This window comes from Geotrypetes seraphini, chromosome 19 (assembly GCF_902459505.1).
Source record: "Geotrypetes seraphini chromosome 19, aGeoSer1.1, whole genome shotgun sequence".
Classification (NCBI taxonomy): Eukaryota; Metazoa; Chordata; class Amphibia; order Gymnophiona; family Dermophiidae; genus Geotrypetes; species Geotrypetes seraphini.
The window spans coordinates 27,284,661-27,308,554 of record NC_047102.1 but is presented as its reverse complement, the minus strand read 5'-3'; the positions used below and the strand labels follow the sequence as shown (position 1 = coordinate 27,308,554).

Here is a 23,894-nt window from a genome sequence, read left to right as displayed (position 1 = left end):
AGACATGCTCCCTCCAGCCAAAAAAATAAAAATAATTATATTAGGGGTGTTTGGTCTAAAGTCTAAACACTTATAAAGCACAACTATTGAAAAATTTAACAATTAAAATGATTTTTTCCAAATTGGATTATAATATTTGGTGGAATATGTTATGCTTGTACAGTAAATTAGGAAATATAAGCAGTTAAGATTGGCGGTTTGAGAAAATATGGGATTGTAGACTTCAATTCAATGATTAACTCCCCCCTCCCCCCTTTTTTTACAAAACCATAACGTGGATTTTAGCACCGACCGCAGCGGTAACAGCTCCGATGCTCCTATGAGCGTCGGAGCTGGTACAGTCGCTGCCAGCGCTGAAAACCACACTATGGGCTCCTTTTCCTAAGCTCCGTTAGCGTTTTTAGCGCATGCATTTTAGCAAGCGCTAAACCCACGCTTACGCGGCTAGAACTAACGCCAGCTCAATGCTGGCGTTAGCGTCTAGCGTGCGCGGAAATTTAGCACGCGCTATTCCACGCGTTAACGCCCTAACGCGGCTTGGTAAAAAGAGCCCTATGGTTTTGTAAAGGGGGGGTAAAGGTTGATACTATATTTGATAGTATGTTAGTATTGCTGCAACAGCCTAGGACGACAATTTTTTAAAAATTATTTTTCTCACACATATTTTGTTATTTACACTGTTTTCTTATGTTATTTTGTTGTAATGCTTTTCAAATGTTTTATTATTTGTACACTTGATGTAAAATTAAAAATGAATAAAGAATTAAAAAAAAAGAAAAATTCAATAAAAATACTTTTGGACAGAAAAATACATTTTTTTAAATGTGAGAATAACACATGCCTATTTAGAACATACTCTGTCCTGAGGTAAGTCATTTTAAGCTGTGGTAAGTGTACACTAGTGCTTACCACAGCTTAGTAAAAGGACCCCTAGATTTCTCAAATGTTTTTGCAAGTTATTTTTTACATGAAAGATGCTTTTTTTTTGCCTTTCACCAGATATGCTGTGTATATTCTCTCTCCGATTCCCGGGGCAGGGGTAAATAACATTTGCATAAGCACGAGCTAAAGCAACAGATATAAATGTTTTTTGTTCCTTCTGCAGTGCTGACACTTCTGTTATTCTCCAGATCCCCCTAACATAAGGTTACTATTATCGTTCATGAAAGCACAACAGGTGGGTCGCATGAAAGGTTACATTTGTTTTGTTCACGGGGCCAGCCACAAGGTTTTCATTATCCTTAATAAAAACAGAAGCGGGTAATAAAAATATATCATGGCAACAACATCTCTCTCCACCCATAGGCACAAACCACATACATTACTGCCTGTGGTTCCAAAAGAACACAGTTGGATGCAGCAGCCTGTGTTTTTGCTAATAATGTTTAATAAAGGGCCTTTTTACTACAGCGCGTTAAGCATTTAACACTTGAGTTACTGTACAAGCTTGTTATTAATATAGTTAAAAACGCTTCTATACCACTGATCATAATTTCTCTGTGGTTCACAGCCAAAACATAATACGCATTAAATAGCAACAACATGCTAGTACCCAACGCCTCCATTGACGAGGCGGTAGGATTTTAGGCTGCCGTGGGGGGTTAGCGTGTGATGGAATGTCCGACGCGCTAATCCCTAAATATTTACATAAAATTTGAATACAATCACATAACACTCACTCATCCTATGTAAAATAACTAAGGGCTAGATTCACTAAGGGCACGGATGGGATCCAATCCGTGAGGAATCCGATCCTTGTCCGGGGGGCTGATTCACGGACATATCGTCTGAGGCCTTTTCTCTTTGCTACCAACTATCTAACCTTTTTTGAAATATGCCAGATAATTATTTAGTCTCATAGTTTGAAGAATATTTTGTTTTGATTTTGACATCGCAAAATGGCCAGTAATTACGCTAGAAATTCTTTGGTATATTTTTTGATGGCGGGTACTTCAGACGGGGGAGAGGGAAGAATTTTGGATTTCGTTCATTCCTTTTTCAGTTGTAGCGTGGCAAATTACATTCAGGTACAATAAGTATTTTCTGTCCCCCCGAGGGTTTACAATCTAAAAGGGGAATTCTATAACATGACACTTACACACCACTTAGGGGTCTTTTTACTAAGGCGCATTAACCGATTTAGCGCTTGCTAATTGATTTAGCACGTGCAAACGATTAGCACGCGCTAATTATTATTTTTACTAATTTATTTATACCTCATCTAATACTAAGCGACTTACAAAGAAAATATACACAAAAAATAAAACTAAACTAAAATATTAAAACCTGCCAACAAAACATTCAGGAGCACACACCTAAATATTGGGAAACCTGACAATTTAACTTCAAAAACATTCTTGTTAAGTTGGAACAACCTTCTGGCTTAATGCTCAAAGAAGCTTCCTCTAAACCAGGGGTGTCCAACCTTTTGGCTTCAGTGGGCCGCATTGGTCGAAAAAACATGTTTCTGGGGCTCTGCAGCAAGACAAGAGGAGGTAGCCGGCAAGACGGTAAACACTAGGGGGCAGCAGAGGAAAACACTGCATCGTCCTCGACCGGGGCCACACTTGTTAAAGGACCCACAGCAACAAGAGGGCATCCGTTGAAAATCAGGGGTGGAAAATTTCATGGCGACACCAGAAAATATTTCTTCACCGAAAGGGTGGTTGATCGCTGGAATAATCTTCCACAACAGGTAATTGAGGCAAGCAGCGTGCCAAATTTTAAGAAAAGATGGGATTGGCATGTGGGATCTCTTCATGGAGATAGTTAGGGGGTGGGCCTTTAGTGTGGGCAGACTAGATGGGCCGTGGCCCTTTTCTGCCGTCATGTTCTATGTTTCTATGTTTCTAAAATACTTCACGGGGCCGCATGCGGCCCTCGGGCTGCAGATTGGACACCCCTGCTCTAAACATTATGCAGCTATGCATATAATTGCATTAGACACTAAGAAGGTGCCTAAGGGGCTCAATCAAAAATTTAAAACATCCAACAACAGACTAAGGGGTCCTTTTACTAAGGCACGCCAGCCATTTTAGCTCAGTAAAAGGACCCCTAAGTCGGCACGTGGACATTCTAACAGCAGGGACGTCAAGTGCCAATAATCAAAACCAAATTTCTGGACATGCAGCGGCACTTCTAAGCTGCTGTGCATCCAGAGATCAAAGGGGCATGTTGGGAGGTGTGTAATGGGCGGGAATCAGACGGCTTCAACCTGGACATACCCTAGCCACAATCAAAACTTTCCTAGAGGGAACTTACCCCCTCTTCTACGAAACCACCGGGCTGAATGGCCCGCACTGCTCCCGACGCTCATAGGAACTCAGTGAGCGTCTGGAGCAGCACGGGCCATTCATCACGGCTCTCTGTGCTAAAAAGCGCTAGTGCGGTTTCGTAGAAGAGGGAGTTAGACGCTGGCGGTTAGATCTGTTTGAGCTGCGTCTAAGTTCCACAAAAGTGTCTAAACTGACAAGAAGACCACTGTAGGCTTTAAAGAATGACCCTTCCTTACTCCCCCAGTGGTCACGACCCCTTCCCACCACCCAAAGAGTGAAAAAAAACCCCTAAAAACCTGTAGGCTTCCCATCAGCTGATTGCGGCAGACGAATCCCCATCAGCTGAGCCGCAGAGCCCTAGATCCGTCCCCGATATTCCCGGACCTCCCCCACATCATCCCGGACCTCCCCCAACAATGCATTTATGTGAACAAAATGAGCATGTTGGTAATGAAAGATGCAAGATAGTTTATGTGCATATGTTGTATCGTTAGAATTGATTGTGTAAGTCAGGGATCTCAAAGTCCCTCCTTGAGGGCCGCAATCCAGTCGGGTTTTCAGGATTTCCCCAATGAATATGCATGAGATCTGTGTGCATGCACTGCTTTTAATGCATATTCATTGGGGAAATCCTGAAAACCCGAATGGATTGCGGCCCTCAAGGGGGGACTTTGAGATCCCTGGAAGTTGTTCTGCAAACTGCCTTGATTTTAGGTGGTAAATAAATCTTTTAAATAATTAAAATAAATATTCCCTGGAGAGCTTTCCTGCCACTGACTATTGGTGTTGTTTAATGGACTATCCATGCATTGTAAAAATTATATCACAGACTCCTGATGCAGGCCTAGTGGCCAAAACAGGTGTCAAGTCAAGCGAGCCAAGAATGAAATTTGTTTTAATCTCTCTCTCTATTTGAACACCAAAGACTATTCAGTGCCTTTGTCTCCTCCGCTGTGTTTGTTTGCTTTTTGCCCTGCAGTGGAATTGTCTTCTGTTTTACGCCCATGAATACACTTAGGCACAACAGTTTCAAGTTTATTTATGGCTTGATATACCAACCATCACACGTATCTGGACGGTTTACAATATTAAAAATTTAGTTGAAATAAAATAAGAGGAGGATAAAACAGACTATGACAAATTAAGACTTATTAGAGACGAAAGGTACTAGGAGATAGGAAAGTTTTAATTACAATGTGTAAATAAAAAGGAGGGGTAGAGGGATAGGGAATAGCGAAAGGGAGACGGGGATGTCGCTTCTTAAAAGTTCAGGTTTAGGCCACTATTCTGTAATCCCACTTTGAATAGGATAAATAGTTTTTAGACCAGATTTAGAGAGGTGGAGAAGGTAGTCCCAGTGGACAGGTGACGGGTTCCAGAGAATGCAAAGTACAGCAGGAAGCATTTACTGGATCGGTGAAAGAGACCACGCTGCTAGTGATAAGGAACAGGGGCTAGGGCAGACATGGGCAACTCCGGTCCTCGAGGGCCGGAATCCAATTGGGTTTCCAGGATTTCCCCAATGACTATGCATTGAAAGCAGTGCATACAAATATATCTCATGCATAGTCATTGGGGAAATCCTGAAAACCCAATTGGATTCTGACTCTCGAAGACCGGAGTTGCCCATGGCTGGGCTAGGGTGAAGGAGGGATCCCTCGTTCTGCGCTTAGCGCTCAATTTTTACAACACCCATGTTTGAGCATCATCTATAGCAGGGGTAGGGAACTCCGGTCCAAGAGAGCCGTATTCCAGTCGGGTTTTCAGGATTTCCCCAATGAATACATGATACATGAGATCTATTTGCATGCACTGCTTTCAATGCATATCCATTGGGGAAATCCTGAAAACCCGACTGGAATACGGCTCTCGAGGACCGGAGTTCCCTACCCCTGATCTATAGAATTCCCCACCACCACTACAAATGTGCCATTTTATATTAATCCAGGCGAGAGGATGGGAAAAGGGCAGGAGGGCTGTATCAGTATTAAACTACATTACCACAAGATTCACTGACAACAAGGAAAGCCATTAATAACATCTTCAAAGATGTCAACAGCTTCTACATTATCTGCCACTACATTAAAAGGTGGTACTATGTTAATTTCAGGGTCATTTCTTCTCAGATGCTGGGCATACTTCTTACTCTGGAAAATATCATGAACCTTTTGCCCCAATGTACGTAATTAGCAATGTTCACCACCCTAAATTAGCAGAAGAGGCATGTAAATAAATAGATCACGAAAAATCCTATTCTGGAAAATTGAGACTTGATCAAACCTAACACATTATATATGTTTAAAAAAAAAAAAAATTCCAAGGAAATCTGCGTAAGTTTTCTGATAAATTGATTTAACCAATTTCTCACCCACACTTTGTTCCTCTCCTTCCCCTTTACACTTTAACAATGGATGGTATATCAGAAAGAACAACTGAATAAAACATACAACACTTCACTATGTCCTTTTTGGACCAAAATAAATTTGTACTTTTTGACAAATTATAAAGGAAACACAGAGCTTTAATGGCAGAATGCTTTTGTGGTGTCCCTAGGAAGCATAAAGCATACTGGTCCAAATCAAAATGGAAAAATAAATGGTTTGTAGCTGACATTTTAAGAAGAAAGTCTAACAGGAAAAAGAAAACGTTGAAAGCAAATTCCCAATGCCAATTGCATGTTTTATATGCTTTACAAAGGTCAGTCTCATTTGCAGAGAAGCATTTTATTGTTTCAGGAGCTAAAATAACCCGGATTCAGCTCAGTTTACTACTTTTTAACAGTAGCTACATATGGCAAAAACTTTCAGCTTTTTACACTTCCAAATCCTGAAAAGTCTCAGTTTTGCGTCTAGCTCATTTCTTTCCAGCACAGAAGCCAACTTTTCAAAATTATTGGGGGTGCTGAAAGCAATAGAAATTACCTCCCCTTGGACAAGGTCAGAGTTTGTTCAACATCTACATCAATCTTAGAGCTTCATTGGCATCTCATCCAGATATAGCCAGATTCCTAAAGGAGGCACTGCAGCTCAGGTCTTTAGTAAAACACCTATTTCCGTCATGGAACCGTTAATGTGGTTTTCCCAAAGCCTCAGTCAGGCTCCATATGTGTCCCTGAAGGAAGCAACCTTGATGGATCCAACGCTCAAGACTGTTTTCCTTGTGGCCATTACCTCCTGTGCTTTACAGGACACTTCCATGTCTATGGGCATAGTTTGGGAGGAGCATGGGATCTCTGCCGTGGTGAGCTTGTGAATTATAGAGCTGCAACATTATACTGGTCCACAGCCCTGACGCAGCCTGAGGGCAAAACGGACAGCTAGCTTAATGTTGGCGAAGGGACTAGCAGAGACAGCAGGAAAGATTAAGCAACAACGACTTTCACTGCCTATTTTCAACAAACCCTGCCCGGGATCTAAAAATTAAGTCCCTTTTTTAAGAACTATAAGTGTTTTTGATTAACAACAGGGCATGAGACAGTGAGGTTAATTCCCTTTCTAGTGTGATTGTAAAACACATACAACACACGGGGATCTGAGGCTCAGCCCCTTTGATAGTAACTAAAAAGGATTTAAGTTCAGGAGCTATTCATAGTGGATTTACACCTCTGGATAACTTGGACTAAGAAAATTGAAATGACATTTGAGAAAGGTATTTTTTGAAATGAATATATGTTCTTTCTCATCCTGTATATAATTTTGGTGGTACATTACCCCTCCCCCACACATACAAATACTGTAGGGACAAGCTGAGGGAAACACACATGCAGCTGAACTGACCACAAGAACTGAATAAGCCATGGAGACTTGCAGCATATACAGTGCTGCCAGTCCTATGGCCCCTTCCTCCTCGATTGTACACATCCTCCTACAAAGCAGAAAAGCATGCAATAGGATGTAAAGGACTGCAAGACCAGCAATACTGCAGGACTTGGGGTGATGGGCAGGGCCAAGACACTGAAGGCACCAACTGTGGGGATCAGCGGCCAAGATGGTCCTGCTACACCGAGTGTACTGTTTAAAACCACTTGGCGGTTTGGTAAATCGATGGAAAGACCACTGACATGAGGTCAAAGGACTCGGTTGTCCAGGGAGTAAGATTAAACCATATGCTGTAGAACGGCCTATGCTTACAGCCTGAAAACAGGCTCCAAAGGCCCAAAAACAAAATTCAAGCAATATGAAAAATAATCAAACTGGGAAGAAATAAGGAAAGAAACTGAAAAACTATGAAGACAGACAATAAAAATAAGGCAGAAAATCAATGTTTTTCAGCACACTTGGAGAAATTCCAAGTAAAAAGTGCTTTCAGCTCCGCAGAAAACTGATGGTCCCGTGAGCCAATGTTGGGTGGGAAGGTCCAGCGCACGCATGGCACAGGCAGCCTCAAGACTTTAAAAAAAATTTAAAGTGATGGCACACTCTTTCCACTGTCTATACCAGGCTCTATGGATGATGTCACCCACATTTGATAATATGTTTCATGTTTGTCCTGGGATAATATTGTTTTTCTTTCTACTAAACGTTAAGCTCTGGAATTCATTGCCGAAGGATATGGTAAAAACTTTCCAGTAAAGAGGAAAAAAAAAAGAAAATCACAAATGAGCTGAGTGTTAAGTTCTGCAAGACAAAGAATGATATTTAAAGGATATTTTGTCAGAAAATTGAATTGGAAAATGTAAATGGAAAAACCAGATTAGCATATCAGGAGGTTAAGAAATTGAGGCCAAAACGCCAGCCTCAATTGCTTAAAGATACTAATGGAATTATATTTAATGATCCAGAACGCATTAAAAAGATATGGAAAATCTATACAAAAAAGGCAATGAGGATAACATTGTGGAAATTGAACAGGAAACTGAGGTTGAAGAACCACCAGTTATTTTAAAAGAAGATGTCATAGCAGCAATTAAAACTTTATCGAAAAACAAGTCACCTGGTATTGATGGTATTCCAATTGAATTACGGTAATCAAAGGCGCAGAAGGTGCTATCATAGCCCTCACTGGACTGTGTCAACAGATTTGTAAGGAAAAAACTTGGCCAACTGATTGAAGAAGATCACTGTTCATATCTATACAAAAGAAAAGTGACACCAAGGACTGTAACAACTACAAACCAATTGCAAAATATTGCTGAAAATACAATGAAGACTACAATCATACAATGAGCCAGAACTACCCGAAGTTCAGGCTGGTTTCAGAAAAGGGCAAGGAACAAGAGACATTACTGCCAATGTTAGATGGATATTGGAGAAAAGCAAAGAATACCAAAAGCCCCTATACTTTTGCTTCATCGACTACAGCAAACCTTTTGACTGTGTGGATCATGATAAACTATGGAGAACTCTAACATAAATGGGAATACCCAAACACATAACTCAGCTTATAAAGAAGCTCTATTAAAATCAAGAAGCTGCAGTGAGAACAGAATATGGCAACACTGATTGGTTTCCAATAAAACATGGCGTCAGGCAAAGGATGCATCTTGTCACCTTACCTGTTCAACCTTTATGGTGAAAGAAACTCGGATATGTGAAATATCAATAATGTAATGTGCCACACTTTCACAAAAAATGTATTAATGTCATAAATAAGTGTAGGCAGTGCTGCTTTAGTTCAAGGGGGTGTATGTTTCACAAAACAGAGGAAAAAGCCTCAGGCAAATACCCTCCCACCACCACAATGGTGGAAAAAGGTGGTTGGGTGGTAATCTTCATTGGCAGAAAACCTCCATTGCACTCCCTGTTAAATAAACTATAAGCAGGGCTGTCTATGCAATCGATAGATGAAAAACTTTCAACTTATAGTTTATTTAACAGGGAGTGCAATGGAGGTTTTCTGCCAATGAAGATTACCACCCAACCACCTTTTTCCACCATTGTGGTGGTGGGAGGGTATTTGCCTGAGGCTTGTTCCTCCGTTTTGTGAAACATACACCCCCTTGAACTAAAGCAGCACTGCCTACACTTATTTATGACATTAATACATTTTTTGTGAAAGTGTGGCACATTACAACCTTTATGGTGAAGCCATCTTCAGAAAAGCAAATTTGGAAGAAGAAAAAAAAACGTTGGTTTCAAAGTTGGTAGCCGAACGGTAAACAACATGTGCTATGTAGATGATACAACACTCATCACCAGCAACAAAGACGACATGTTACATCTACTGAGTAAAGTCAAAGCCAAAAGTTATAACATGGGATTAGAATTGAACATTAACAAGATGAAGATCAATAGAAGGCTTGAAGGCAATAGAATAGAAGTTGTAAAGGATTTCAGTCTCCTAGGCCCTTTCATAAACAAAGAAGCAACTAGCATTGAAAAATACTTCAAAATACTCCAAGAATAGCACTGGGTCACTTTTCAATAAAGGCTCTTGACAAAGTATTCAAAGGTAAGGAAATAACACTTTAAACGAAGATCAGACATGTCCACACACTCATTTTCTCAGTGGACAATTATGGATGCAAAAGCTGGATACTAAGGAAACAAGACAAAGAAGATTAACTCATTTGAGCTTTGGTGCTGGAGAAGGATTTTATGCATGCTGTGGACCACCAGAAGAACTAACAAATCAATTCTGAAAGAGATCAAACCAGCCACATCACTCAAAGCCCAAGTGATGAAGTTACAACTGTCATATTTTGGTCACACTATCAGAAGAGAAATATCATTGGAGAAGGACATTATGTTTGGGAAGATTGAAGGAATCAGGCAAAGAGGGCGACCTGCAATCAGATGGCTGGACATGTTGAAAACAACCATGGGGATGACGGTGTCAACTGTAGTCAACTGCAAATCTTATCATGTTGAATTCAAAGCAGCAAGAGCAGCCATTTTTTGACAGTGTGGTTGGGAGGTAAACCAAGCCATTAAAATTCTTCCCCTTTTTCTTCTGATTTATATTTCATTCCTGAGATGAGACTAGTGTTTAAAGTTTTGAAAGTTCTTTCTACTTAGTCACTCCCACCATTATAAATACAAGTTAATCATTATACCGTTGCACTGATCCTTATCTGGACCAGGTTAAGGCACCACACTGATAAGCATATCTACTTATAGACAGTGAAAGAATAAACTCAGAGAATTTGTTTTTAAAAACAAGGAATGATTCCATGATACAAAGTCTACAGTATTTATTTAAAAGTGTATAAATTATATTTGTGCACCTCTATGTATTAGGACAAAAAAAAAAGATCTAGAAAGAAGACTGATCATTTCAGGCATTTTAATTAACAGAATTTGAATCCTACAACCAAGGAGAGAGATTCCACAGCTTCTATGCTCAAGGCTCATAAATGCCTTCTCTTCTGACCAGTATTATTACCTAATGTATTTAGAATAAATTATTTTCATACAGGGACATTGCATCAGATTGGTTCCTTGACTGATACAAAAAAAAAAAGAACTTCCATATACTGTATACGTTGGAGGAAAGGCGGGAGAGGGGAGATAAGATAGAGACGTTTAAATGTAAATGTGCATGAGTCTAGTCTCTTTCATTTGAAAGGAAACTCTGCAATGAGAGGGTATAGGATGAAGTTAAGAGGTGATAGGCTCCGGAGTAATCTAAGGATAATACTTTTTACAGAAAGGATGGTAGATGTGTGAGCAGTCTCCTGAAAGAGGTGGTGGAGACAGAGACTATATCTGAATTCAAGAGAGCCTGGGATAGGCACTTGGGATCTCTCGGAGAGAGAAAGAGATAATGGCTACTGCAGATGGGCCATTTGACCTTTATCTACCATCATGTTTCTATGTTTTTATGAACAACCCAATGCAACAAGTAGAAATTCTAAAGTGTTAAAACCAGGAACTCTGGCAGGCTAAAGTTTCCCTTCTAAAAATCCACATTTCCAAACAGAATTTTTGGGAAATACCAAAAACATTAAGAAGTTGAAATTCCATGAAATTCATGAAAAATCTCTAGTGGATGCATTTACTGAACCTAAATTGCTACTAGTTAGCCCATCAGTCACAAGACAATTTGAATTAGGTTGTCCTTCACTCCCCTCTAAATCAAAGCTGCCAAGATAGAAAATAACATTAAAACATGCCTTTGGGTAACTGTTTAGGTGGGGTCAAGAAAAGATACCTACACTGACAAAAGAATCTAATACGAGATTGTGTGGTTGATTCTAAAGAACATTCTCAAGGATTTACCGGGCAGAGCTCAGCAAACAAGCACTTGGTTTCTTCCCATCTTCCTTCAGCAGGTGAAAGGAGCCAACTGGCCAAACATGCTTCCACTACAATTGGAGCTTCCTCCGATCAGTAACAAATTTCCAGTTTCAAAATTGACTCCAGTCTCCATTGTTGGAATCAACAGTGCCCAGCTTGAAAAAAAAAAAAAAAAAAAAAAATGACCTTTAGCACCAGAAAGCATTTTAAATTGTACTAAAACGAACAATGCTGAAATTGTTTGAAGATGGAATTAAATTTAATGAGATTCACAAACAACCCCTTTTAGAAAGTAACAACAGGGGTTTTTTTTTCAACATTAAAGGGAAGCTCATTATATGGAGACAACTGTACTATAAAAGGCAGACTGACTTCAATCACCGCATATCTTGCATGTTAATCAACTTGCCGTACGCAGGGAGTGAGAGTAGAAAGTGTTGCAATGATTGTCAAAAAGCATACACTATGAAAAAAATGCCTCCATTAATCAAAGACACAGCTTTTCACTGGTATCTTAATGGCAACTGAAATGATTTCAAATGAGGCACAAAAAGAAGATGATCCTTCCTAAAGGTTTCTTTAAGACATAACATTTTTTGCACATTCTTTTAGCGTTCACATGCTGTCATCATCACTGTGGCAAAGACTTTCAAGTTCCGGCAGACAGATACCGCCTAGTACAAAGCCTTTGTCATAATAATTTCATTGCAGCCCCCTGATCAAACACCCAGACAAATCTGAGACTGAAAAGTGAGAAGTTAACCAGTGACCTTTGATTAGAAGCACAGTGCTGGTTTTAATAAAATGCCTCATTCATTGCTTTCCGCCGGCAACAAGGCAGGTGTGTTAGAGCCTGACCACGGCACTCAATGCACCATTTACACCCTGTATAACGATCCTTATTATTCTCAGTTGGAATGTGATATTTAGAGAGAGAGAGAAAAAAAAAGAAAGATACCCAAAATAGTTAAATGAAAGAAAAAAACACACCCTTACAAACACAACATTCTACTTAGCAACTCGTGCCTCTACCTCTCTGATGCCTGAGGTTGAATTTTAGTCTTCTTAGGGATATCATAATAGACTTTTCTCCTCCCCACCAAGAGCACCTTCATTCACACAATATTTGAATTGTGCTATGGCTGTACTTCATATAGCTGCTTGGTATCCTTTTTTTTTTTTTTTTAATGTGTTCTTTGAATTTCTTCCTTTCTCAAGTGTGAAAGTGTGCCATTCACGCACACCTTCATGGAGCTGCCTTGTGTAAAATCTCAGCTCACCTTGATTAGCTGGACTTAAAAAGTACCGAAGAGGGTGCTTTCCTTCAAGATCTATGTTTCAAGGTTGACAAAGAGGTTAAAAAGAAGCATCTATGTATCAAATGAGCAGATTGTGGTTTTAAAGAGGTTCGTTTTTGTTATTGGCCAAGAATGGAAGTGTTCTTAGGGTTGACATACAGGCCTATACAAGCAGTATGAAATGGTTCTTGGGGAGGATCCTGGATTTCCTAGCTGTAGCTATGCACTTCTGTCCGTGAGGGTAATTTTATAAGGGATGCCAAATTTAAGAGGAGCCTAAGTAGGTGATATTTTATATAGTTTCACAGACACTTACTTATCCCTCTAGTTCTGCAAATAGCATGAACAATTACATGGACAACTGGATGTGGAGTTAGAAAACAGTACCACTTATATAACAGATCGTTGCACTCTGAAAATTCTGCTCTGTTAAAGGCCTATGTCAATCCAAAATATGTAGAAACTAGTGCAATTACCTTTTGTTGTGCTGGGGTGAAATTATGGAATTCGCTGGTAGGACAGTTAAGGAAATGTGCTGACAAGAGGAACTTTTAGAAAACTCCTCAAAACATAATTGCTCCTCAATGCTTTTTTATAGGGTCTGACTTGTCCTGATCGAAGATTAACTGTGAATTTACATTCTAATCTAATCTAATCTAAACCTTAGGTTTGTATACCGCATCATCTCTACATTCGTAAAGCTCGACACGGTTAACAAGAGTTAGGGTAGAAAGGAACTCCAGTGGAGGGAAGGATGAAGAGGAAATTTAGAGGACTAGAAAAATCAGAGAGGGAGGAAGAGTTACATTTTTGAGACTAACCAGGTTTTCAGATGTTTACGGAAGAGTTGGAGGGAGCTCAGATTCCTAAGAGGGGAGGTAAGGTTGTTCCAGAGCTGAGTGAGTCTGAAAGGGAGGGAGGAACCTAGTTTTCCTACAAGTGAAACGCCTTTTAGAGAGGGAAAGGAAAGTTTCAGGTTTTGGGTGGATCTGGCGGAATTGGGTTTAGAGGAGTTCCAAGAAAGAGATCTGATTTTTTTTTTGTCTCTTTTATGTACAGCTTTCAAGTATTATGCAGGTGGATATATTGTAAACTGCCTAGGACTTAAGACGATATAGAAATTTTAAAAATAAATAAACTTGATTCTTTAATTGAACTTTAAACGGTGCTTAATTGCCAATAACTATCAAACATTGGCCTTAATTGACACTAATTAGATGGCCTTATGGGCTAATCCATTTTTCACACTTGAAGTGGCTGGCCTAGTTATTCATGTGGCCGATGGAGATATCCTGTTCAATCACATGCAAAAAAAATCTATGAAATTCATTGCCTTTTAACTTAGTCCACTTCTCCGTAAGTCAATACTAATATCTTGATGCACTAGATTTAAAAAAAACACTAATTGGCAAAATTTAGGGTTAATCACGTTTGTCTGTAAGACCATGCAATTTGAAGTTACTGAATGAATTATGACCCTGTTCTACAAAGATGCAAAAGCAACAGATTCCAGATGGGCTGCTCCAAAGCAAAATCTCTTTATTAAAACAATCACCTGGTGTGCTCCACGTTTCATCCACTCTTGGGCTGCCTCAGAGGTATAATGCTAGAGATTTTGTTTGAGCAGTCCATCTGGGATCCGTTTCTTTTGCATCGCTGCCAGTGCAGATCTGAAGAGCCTCTCTGTGGTTTGCCTCCTATTCCACAAAGTGCATGTGTAAATTGCCTAGCGCAGGGGTGTCCAACCTTCTGGCTTCCCTGGGCCGTATTGGCTGAAAAAAAATGTTTCTGGGGGCCGCACAAACGCGCAAATGCTGCGGCAAGACAGAGGAGGGAGCCGGAAAGATGGTAAACAGAGGAAAACACTGCATCGCCCTCGACCGGGGCCGCACAAAATACTTCACGGGGCCGCAGGTTGGACACCCCTGATCTAGCATGTAACTACACAGGGAGCATTCAGGAGGGACATTCCGACTGTTATAGCAGGCACTTTATGGAATACTATTAGTTATATGCTCAAGGTGCTCCATTTAGACATGTGCATTTATACCTGGCATCTAAACATATCAAAAGCATTTGTACATAAATGCTGGTGCATAAATTCCAATTTAAACTAGGATTCTATAACAGCCATTATGCATTTAATTGCCATGTGAATATGCTTACTTCAAAACCAGCTGGAATTTTTAAGGACATATACACCTAAAAATGACTTCATAAAATGACATACGCCCCCCTACCCTCAATGCTCACTGTTTTCTCCAGTTGTCCCATTCTCCTTTGTGGCCGCCCCCGCCCACACTCCTTCCCTGCGCTCTCCTCTCATCATTAACATCTTCCTTCCTGGCTCCCTGCTCAGAGGCATCATCCGCTTTCTTGGTCCCTTGCTCACTCTTCTTCATCCTCCTTAATCTTTCCATCGCTCTTTTTTCCTCCTTCCTCTCCCTCTGCTCGATGGTCTTAACCTCCTTCTATCTCTTCCACCCTTCCTGACACTCCAGGGCTTACCAGCACAAATTAAGACATGGACCATTCATCTTTACTGACTTTGCATGGATTCTTCTTCCTAGGTTAATGTGGCTTCAGATGCGATTCTCTTTCAATGCAGTATGTGAATTGAAAGGCTGCTACCACCATCCCTATTGTGCAAAGCCCACAGCTGCCCATGCAAATGTAGATGTAAATTACCATGCATTTACCTGTTAGAAGTGTCTACAAATCAGGTTTTTGAGGATCAATGAAAGACAATGGAACCCTGTTGAAACAGACTATTATCCAGTTGGATAGTCTGTAGGGTTGCTGAGATTATTTTCCTTTCTTATATAGGGTCACTTTTACAAGAGACCAGACTTGCCAGGTTGTTACATATATTGTTGGCCTCTTTTCCTATACTTTGGTAGTTATAGTGTTATATCCATGTTCCACCAGTAAGAGAGTTTCTTCCTCTTCTTACCTATCATTTGCTAGGTGCTATGGCTGAAGATGCTCAGGAAAAGGCTGTCTTGAGGTCACGGTCAGCCCAAGAAAATGTCACTCACACTGAAGGGGAGGAAAAGAAGCTCTCCTCCAGATCTGTCCAGGCACCTAAAGTGTATCTTAAACAGGTTTTTATAGAGATAGACAAAATCCACTGCTTATTCCTAGAATCTATTTACTCTTTTGGGATTCTATCTGGTATTGTAAGCTTGATTGGCCCCCATTAGAAAAAGGATATTGGACTTGATTGACCTTCATTCTGTTCTAGTACAGCAATACTTATATGTACGAGTACTTATAAGCCAAAAGTTCTCACACTGACTGTCTCTGTCTATGAGTTACGTGCTATCAGTCCTCGGCTTCACTCTGGTGTTTGTCCATAAGAATCCTAAGTTATGTGTTTTGGGAATAGCCCCTTTCATCTGTGGGGAGAAAGCAGAAGAAGAGGCAGCAAGTGTGGCTATGGTGGTGCGAGATGCTGGTAGGCAGAGGTCAGGCAAAATTCTGTGGATAGAGGAGTGTTAGAATGGAGAATGTATAAGAGAGTGTGTAAAGGCCATCCCCCCTCCCCAATTATCAGGCCTCTGTCAAAGAAGTCATATATGCCTGACTGCACCAGAAAGCAGACATTATGACTGCAGCTAAGGAAGCTTGGACATACCTAAATAATGAGACCTGTGTCACTGCTGACCACCTGCATGGTGATTGTGTGAAAGGTCTTGTGGCTGATCACTGCATTCAATTACTCCAAAAACTGATGAAAACTGCGACAACAGGTAATATCTGTCATAGTTTGATGTGCCTACTGTTTCTTCTCAGAGTAAGCTATATATATTTATTGGCTCAAACCAAATCATGTAGAGAGAGATGGCTTATGCCCATTGTGGCTCCCAGAGTGTCATAAAAGCTATCTACGGGGAAGATAGCAAGGAATATGGCAATCTTCAGCCGTCCTGGCAAAGCATGTTCCCCCTAAGCCAGGGGTGTCCAATGTCAGTCCTCGAGGGCCGCAATCCAGTCGGGTTTTCTGGATTTCCCCAATGAATATGCATGAGATCTATTAGCATACAATGAAAGCAGTGCATGCAAATAGACCTCATGTATATTCATTGGGGAAATCCTGAAAATCCGACTGGACTGCGGCCCTCGAGGACCGACATTGGACACCCCTGCCCTAAGCAGTAGGCTAAAGTTGAACCTGTAGCTGCTAGCATAGGTAGAGAATAGTCTCCTTCTACATTAGAGAATGACATGGTAACAGAATTTATCACCGTTCCCGTCCCCGTGGATAACTGCGGGGGAACCATCCCGTGTCATTCTTTAGTTTCTATCTCAACCTAAGTCCTTCTACACCAGTGTTCTTTAATGCAATGCTTGAGTGACAGTGGCTAAGCCCATTCATACTCGGATTCTTCCCTCTCTCCTTAAAGAATGGCATGGGGATGGGAACGGTGATGAATTCTGTCACTGTGTCATTCTCTAACCTCCATATTCATTGATCCTCAGATATACCAGACCTGTAGGAACTATGTAGAGGGAACCTCCTCCTCTTGGCCACAGAGGATCTAGAATCAGAAAATAATATTAAATATTGAACTAAGGCCAGTACTGGGCAGACTTGCACGGTCTGTGTCTGTATATGGCTGTTTGGTGGAGGATGGGCTGGGGAGGGCTTCAATGGCTGGGAGGGTTTTGATGGGATGGAGTAGGTTTTAACGGGGATTTTGGCAGTTGGAACCCAAGCACAGTACCGGGTAGAGCTTTTGATTCTTGCCCAGAAATAGCTAAAAAGAAAAAAATTTAAATTGTATCAGGTTGGGCAGACTGGATGGACCATTCGGGTCTTTATCTGCCGTCATCTACTATGTTTACTATGTTTGGCCAAAGAACACAGGAACCACTTGAACATACCATTCATGGTCAAAAGCCTACCCACCACCCCTCCCTTGCCCTCATCTCTGCCCTTTGCTCCTTCCTCGATCCCCCCCTGCCATGTGCGCACCCCCCCTTCCCCTCCCCCATACCTCTAATTTGTTCACCGCTACGAGTAATAACTTTAACGTGCTCCTCGCAACCCCAGTGGTTCTGATAAAGAGGCACACAAAGAGATGCACAGCCACACACAGAGCCACAGTGAAAGAGACAGAGAGGCAAAGATGACACAGATGGATATTGAGAGAAAGGTAAGAGAGCAGAAGAGAGGGTAAAAACCAATATTAAAGAAGATAAGAGAAAATGGCTTGCAACAAATAACCTTACATATATACACTATATTCCATTCCTACTGGTCCCTGAAGCATAAGCATCACAAAACCACTCACTGAGGGCCATATTCTATATATGATGCCTAAAAATGTTGACACTGTCGCACGATTCTATAAAATGCCCCCTAAAGTTAGGCGCAGTTCATAGCATCGCATATGGTGCCCATACACATGAGCAACATTTACGTGCAACCATTTAAACCAATGAAAACCAGGCTCAAATACTTGTGCCTAAGCTGTGCATGGATCGGGCCTATTCTATAACAGTGAGCCTAGCTTTCAGGAATGCCCAAGACCTTCCCACGCGCCTCCCCTGGCCCCGACCTCTTCCGAATTTATGCGCGCCACTTTATAGAATACGCTTAAAAAGTTGTGTAATCAGCGCCAATTATTACTCATTAACTGCCAATCAGCACTGATTGGCTCGTTACACAATTAAGTTTCAGAAGCAAATCAGCCATGCGCACAGATTTGGTCACACTATACAGAATCTGGGCCTAAGTGAATATTTTTCGGTCAGAAATTTATCTAAGTCCCAAATTTGGATGAATCTAGCCCTACTGTTCTATCTGGTAACAAAATGCAAGCAAGTTTTACTAAACTATATTTGATGTTAATCCTAAGCCTGGAAAGACTTTGGCACTGCTTAAGCTCCCGGCAGCATTGTTATAGTAATAATAATAATAACAACTTTATTTTTATATACCGCCATACCCAGAAGAGTTCTAGGCGGTTCACATTGGTTAGAACAAATTACAAGAAGCTACATGCCAAATTGATCATAGAGTTGCGAACAGCAAGGAGAAAGAAGTTACGAGTGGGTACATACCAAAATTGATCATAGAGTTGCGAATAGCAAGGAGAAAGAAGTTACGAGTGGGTACATACCAAAATTGATCATAGAGTTGCGAATAGCAAGGAGAAAGAAGTTACGAGTGGGTACATACCAAAATTGATCATAGAGTTGCGAATAGCAAGGAGAAAGAAGTTACGAGTGGGTACATACCAAAATTGATCATAGAGTTGCGAATAGCAAGGAGAAAGAAGTTACGAGTGGGTACATACCAAAATTGATCATAGAGTTGCGAATAGCAAGGAGAAAGAAGTTACGAGTGGGTACATACCAAAATTGATCATAGAGTTGCGAACAGCAAGGAGAAAGTAGTTACAAGTAGTTACATTCCAAATTGATCATAGAATTGCGAACAGCAAGGAGGAAGAAGGGGGGAGAGGAGGGAGACGGGGGGGGGCGAAGTTTCGGTAGGAGGGAGGAGGAGGATTGAAGTACAGTAAGGATAGTAAGAACATCTACCACTCCAGACATTCCTCCTTGGCAAGTTGCCAAATGCTACATTTTCAGATTATGCCCTTTTGCACCTTTAGACTTGTAGCAGAACAAATATGATGAAAAATCCCAAAGTTTATTTCAACAATTGGAAAGGTCATAATAAAGTTGTGCTGTTCCTCTTAAACTCTCATCCCAAGTTTCCAAGTTTATTCCATATTTGATATTATCATCTATCAACGTGTACAATACTATAAAAAAAAATTTTTAAAGGGTAGTAAAAAAAGGAGGTACACCGACAAATACGCGCAGGACAATGGCGCCCTGTCAACTGCACTAGTGTTAGGGTAAGGTTTAAATCCTCACCTAAACCTTACCCTAACACTAGATACCAAGTGAATATTTTAAGTGTAGGGGGGGTCCCCCCTCAAAAAGAACCCCCCCCTCAAAAAAGAGGGTTACTTTGTAACCCTCAAAAAGACATAATAGTAATCGCTGTTGACGGGATGCCATTGTCTTGCACGGGGTGCGTATTTGACGTGGCGCGACTGACGGGGCACTATTGTCCTACATGCCACGAGACTGGACATAGTCATACAGGAACAGGAGGATCAGGGGCTTGGCATGTGTAAAAATACAACCCTCGTATAAAAACAGGAGTGAACTGTGTTGTCAGGCACAAGGCTTGTATAACATAGAAATATGATCTATTTACCGACACACTTATCAAGTCAGCTACACTTCTGTTTATTTAAACAGAAAGTGAAAGACCAGGGAGTCAACACACAGCCGACATTCTACACTTCTCCCAGGCAGCAGACGGAATGGATTTCAAGCCACACTTAACTAAGAAAGCTTTTCATAAGTTCTCAGAAAAAGTTTCCTGCTCCGAGGTACAATAATTGCATTAAGTCTCAAGGAACAAAATAAGTAACCATCAAGGGCGGTTGGCTGGGAGTTCGGCAACTGTATCCAAACACAGACATCCACATACAATACAGCCTTTAGAAAGAGTCACATATCCAAACATAAAATCAGTTCAAAGGAAACTAACCAAATAAGTTTACCTCAGGAAGGAGCCTCAGAGGTCCTGGAAACTTGAATTATAAAGCGTTCATCTCTACCCAGCTCCTTGCCGATTTCTTCCTAATTTTATTTATTTTAAAATTTCTTTTTTAGTTATTACATTTTGTCTATTAACGTCCTTTTCTTTCTCCCTCCTTTCTGACATGTCCGTCTTTCCCTGGCCTGAAGACTAAAGAGATTCTCGGAGATTTATTTATTTAATTAGATGTGATATTTTATTTAATCATTGTGCAAAGTGAATTATATATAATAAAACATCGGCATCACTAACTGGCAAAAGGAGCAACTATCTAGAGCAGTGGTCTCAAACTCACGGCCCGGGGGCCACATGCGGCCCGCCAGGTCTTATTTTGAGGCCCTCGGTATGTTTATCAGAATCACAAAAGTAAAATAAAAGAGTTTCTTGCTCATATGACTCTTTAGCTATAAATGACAATATTATTATTAAGACTTAGCCAAAAGGAAAGATTTACCTCATGCAAAATTGTCATTTCTTTAATAAGACAGTAACTATTTTTTCTGAGGCCCTCCAAATCCCAAATGTGGCTCCGCCAAGGGTTTGAGTTTGAGACCACTGGCCTATAGGAAGAGGAGATGCAAATGTTAAGAGCCTTAGCCAATAGGGAGAGGAGGAGGTAGTGGATGCTGCGGATGGGCCATTTGGCCTTTATCTGCCATCATGCTACTACCATGTTTCCCCGATGGTAAGACAGTGTCTTATTTTTTTTGGAAGGCCAAAATATGCTCTAGGGCTTATTTTCGGGGGGATGCCTTATTTACCCTTTCATGTCCCCTCTGTATCTCTATCCTTTCTCTCTCTCTTCTGCTCCCTCACCCACGAGTCCTGCATCTGGCCCTCTCCCTTCTACCTGCACCTGGCAACACCCCCCTGCTCCGCGGCTCTCTTCAGCAACTTGTCAGCAGCGGTGATCAAGACAAGCTACCGACATCGAGCCCTTCCCTCTACGAGTCCCGCCTTTGTGGAAAAAGGAAGTTGAAACAAGCGGGACTCGCAGAGGGTAGGCCCCGACGTCAGAAGCTTGTGTCGATCGCTGCTGCTGAGTTGCCGAAGAGAGCCGCGGAGCAGGGGATGTGGCCGGAAGCAGGTAGAAGGGAGAGGGAGATAGGAAGGCTGTAGATCTCCGGAGCATAACACCGGCTCCGGCCAGGATGATTTCTTTTTCAGGCGTGCATGTTACAAGTGCGGCGTCGCGGCGGGAAATAGCCATGCTGAGCAGTGAGCTCAGCACTACACAGATGAAAGCCTTGCTTGCTGATTGGTCCGGCGGCACGGCCGCCGGACCAATCAGCAAGCAAGGCTTTCATCTGTGTAGTGCTGAGCTCACTGCTCAGCATGGCTATTTCCCGCCGCAACGCCGCACTTGTAAGATGCACGCCTGCGTGACACACTACCGGAGCCACGGCAAAGGTGGAAAAGAGCCGCATGCGGCTCTGGAGCCGCGGGTTGCCGACCCCCGCGGTAGACGGAGGGACCACACGGAGTCACCCACCGTACCACCCGATTTGGGTAAGCGCAGGTATCGGTGGGTGGCTTATTTGCGGGGGGGGGGTGCCTTATTTTACAATTTTTTCTAAAAAGGGGGGGCTGTCTTATTTGATGGCCCTGCCTTATCATCGGGGAAACACGGTATGTTTCTATAACCATAAAGTTCTATGACATCACAATGCAGGTGTAAAGAGCCTTAGCCTATAGCAGTGGTCTCAAACTCGCATCCCGCCAGTTCCTATTCTGAGGCCCTCGGTATGTTTATCAGAATCACAAAAGTAAAATAAAACAGTTTCTTGATCATATGTCTCTAGCTATAAATGGCAATATTATTATTAAGACTTAGCCAAAAGGAAAGATTTATAAACTATAAAGAGTTTTACCTCATGCAAAATTGTCTTTTCTTTAATAAGACATTAGCTATTTTTTCTGAGGCCCTCCAAGTACCTACAAATCCAAAAGGTGGCCCTGCAAAGGGTTTGAGTTTGAGACCACTGATCTACAGTCAGGGTCCTCAAATCCAGTCCTCGAGGTCCACTACTCAGCCTGGTTTTCATGATATCTACAATGAATGTATATAAAATTTATTTGCATGCATTGGAAGCAGTGAATGCAAATAGATCTCCTACATATTCACTGTAGAAATCCTGACAACCAGGCTAGGTTGTGGACCTCGAAGGCCTGGATTTAAGAACCCCTGCCTTACACAATATACCTTCCAAGCACACTGTGGCCGCAACAAACAAGAATCCAAAACTGGATTCCCTGAATCACAGTACTACAACCTAACTCATGAGAACAGACAACTGACTTCACTTTCAGCAAGTTAGCAAAGAATTCACACCACTTACATTACAAGATAGAAATTATAAATGATTTTTTAGTGAGGTTGGGGGCTACTAAATTAAACTATCCAGGACAGGGGAGAACGCTTGAGTACCTGAATAAATTAATGTAAACTTTCTGAGCTCCTCTGGGAGAACGGTATAGAAAATTGAATAAATGAATACTAAATTAAACTATCAATCTGCAGTAACAGGCTGATATTTAAAGGAAACTATTAGAGTAATTCTATAACTGGGTTCCTCTCTTTAGATAACCTGAGTCCATCTGGTATTCTGTAAAACGGTGACAGAGTTCACAAAAGCATGGGATGAACAAAGAGGATCTTTTCTAGAATCATAAAATAATAGTAAATATTGAAGAACTAAGGCCAGTACTGGGCAGATTTGCACGGTCTGTGTCTGTATATGGTGTTTTGTGGAGCATGGGCTGGGGAGGGCTTCAATGGCTGGGGAGGTGTAGATCAGGGATTTCAAAGTCCCTCCTTGAGGGCCGCAATCCAGTCGGGTTTTCAGGATTTCCCCAATGAATATGCATTGAAAGCGGTGCATGCACATAGATCTCATGCAGATTCATTGGGGAAATCCTGAAACCCCGACTGGATGGCGGCCCTCAAGGAGGGACTTTGAGACCCCTGGTGTAGATGGACTGGAGTGACCTTTGACAGACTTCAGTAGTTGGAACCTAAGAACAGTACTGGGCAGAGCTTTGGGTTCTTGCCCAACAAATATTTAGATTTAATCAGGTTGGGCAGACTGGATGGACCATTCGGGTCTTTATCTGCCATCATCTACTATGTTACTATGTAACAAAAACTAGGCACAAACCCCCTTGATATTCAGCACTGTTTAACCATCCAAGAATAACTACTAGCTGGTTATATAGTGCTCAGCTGACCAACCACTAATATTCAGCAGGAGATAGCTGATTATCTCTGCTGAATATTCATGGTTAGTGGCTAGCTGCTAACCGGCAGTGTCGCATGACATAGCTGGCTAATTGCATATATTCAGAGTTGGCTGGCTATGTTTACTGGACAAATCAGACCGATAGTAGTCGTATATTTGCCCACAATAAATTTAACCAGCCAGCACTGAATATTTGCTTAGCCAGTTAAGTTAGAGCAGGCAAACCCCTCCCCCCCCCCTCGCACAGATATTCACTGGCACTGAATATCCAGGTT

General features: G+C 41.5%; 1 protein-coding gene across 8 annotated transcripts in view; it reads right to left on the bottom strand.

Annotated features, from left to right (window-relative positions):
• The window catches only part of SOX6 (SRY-box transcription factor 6), a 945,693-nt gene that overhangs the window by 874,095 nt on the left and 47,704 nt on the right, over positions 1-23,894 (bottom strand). For 4 of the 8 annotated variants that reach the window (XM_033928339.1, XM_033928338.1, XM_033928336.1 and 1 more), the window contains exon 2: positions 8,208-8,344. The exons of 3 other annotated variants lie outside the window; for them this stretch is intronic. The gene's annotated coding sequence lies outside the window, so the exon portion shown is untranslated. Of the gene's footprint in view, positions 1-8,207; positions 8,345-11,434; positions 11,496-23,894 lie in introns of those variants that run through there. One more of the 8 variants, XM_033928337.1, reaches the window with a different exon arrangement.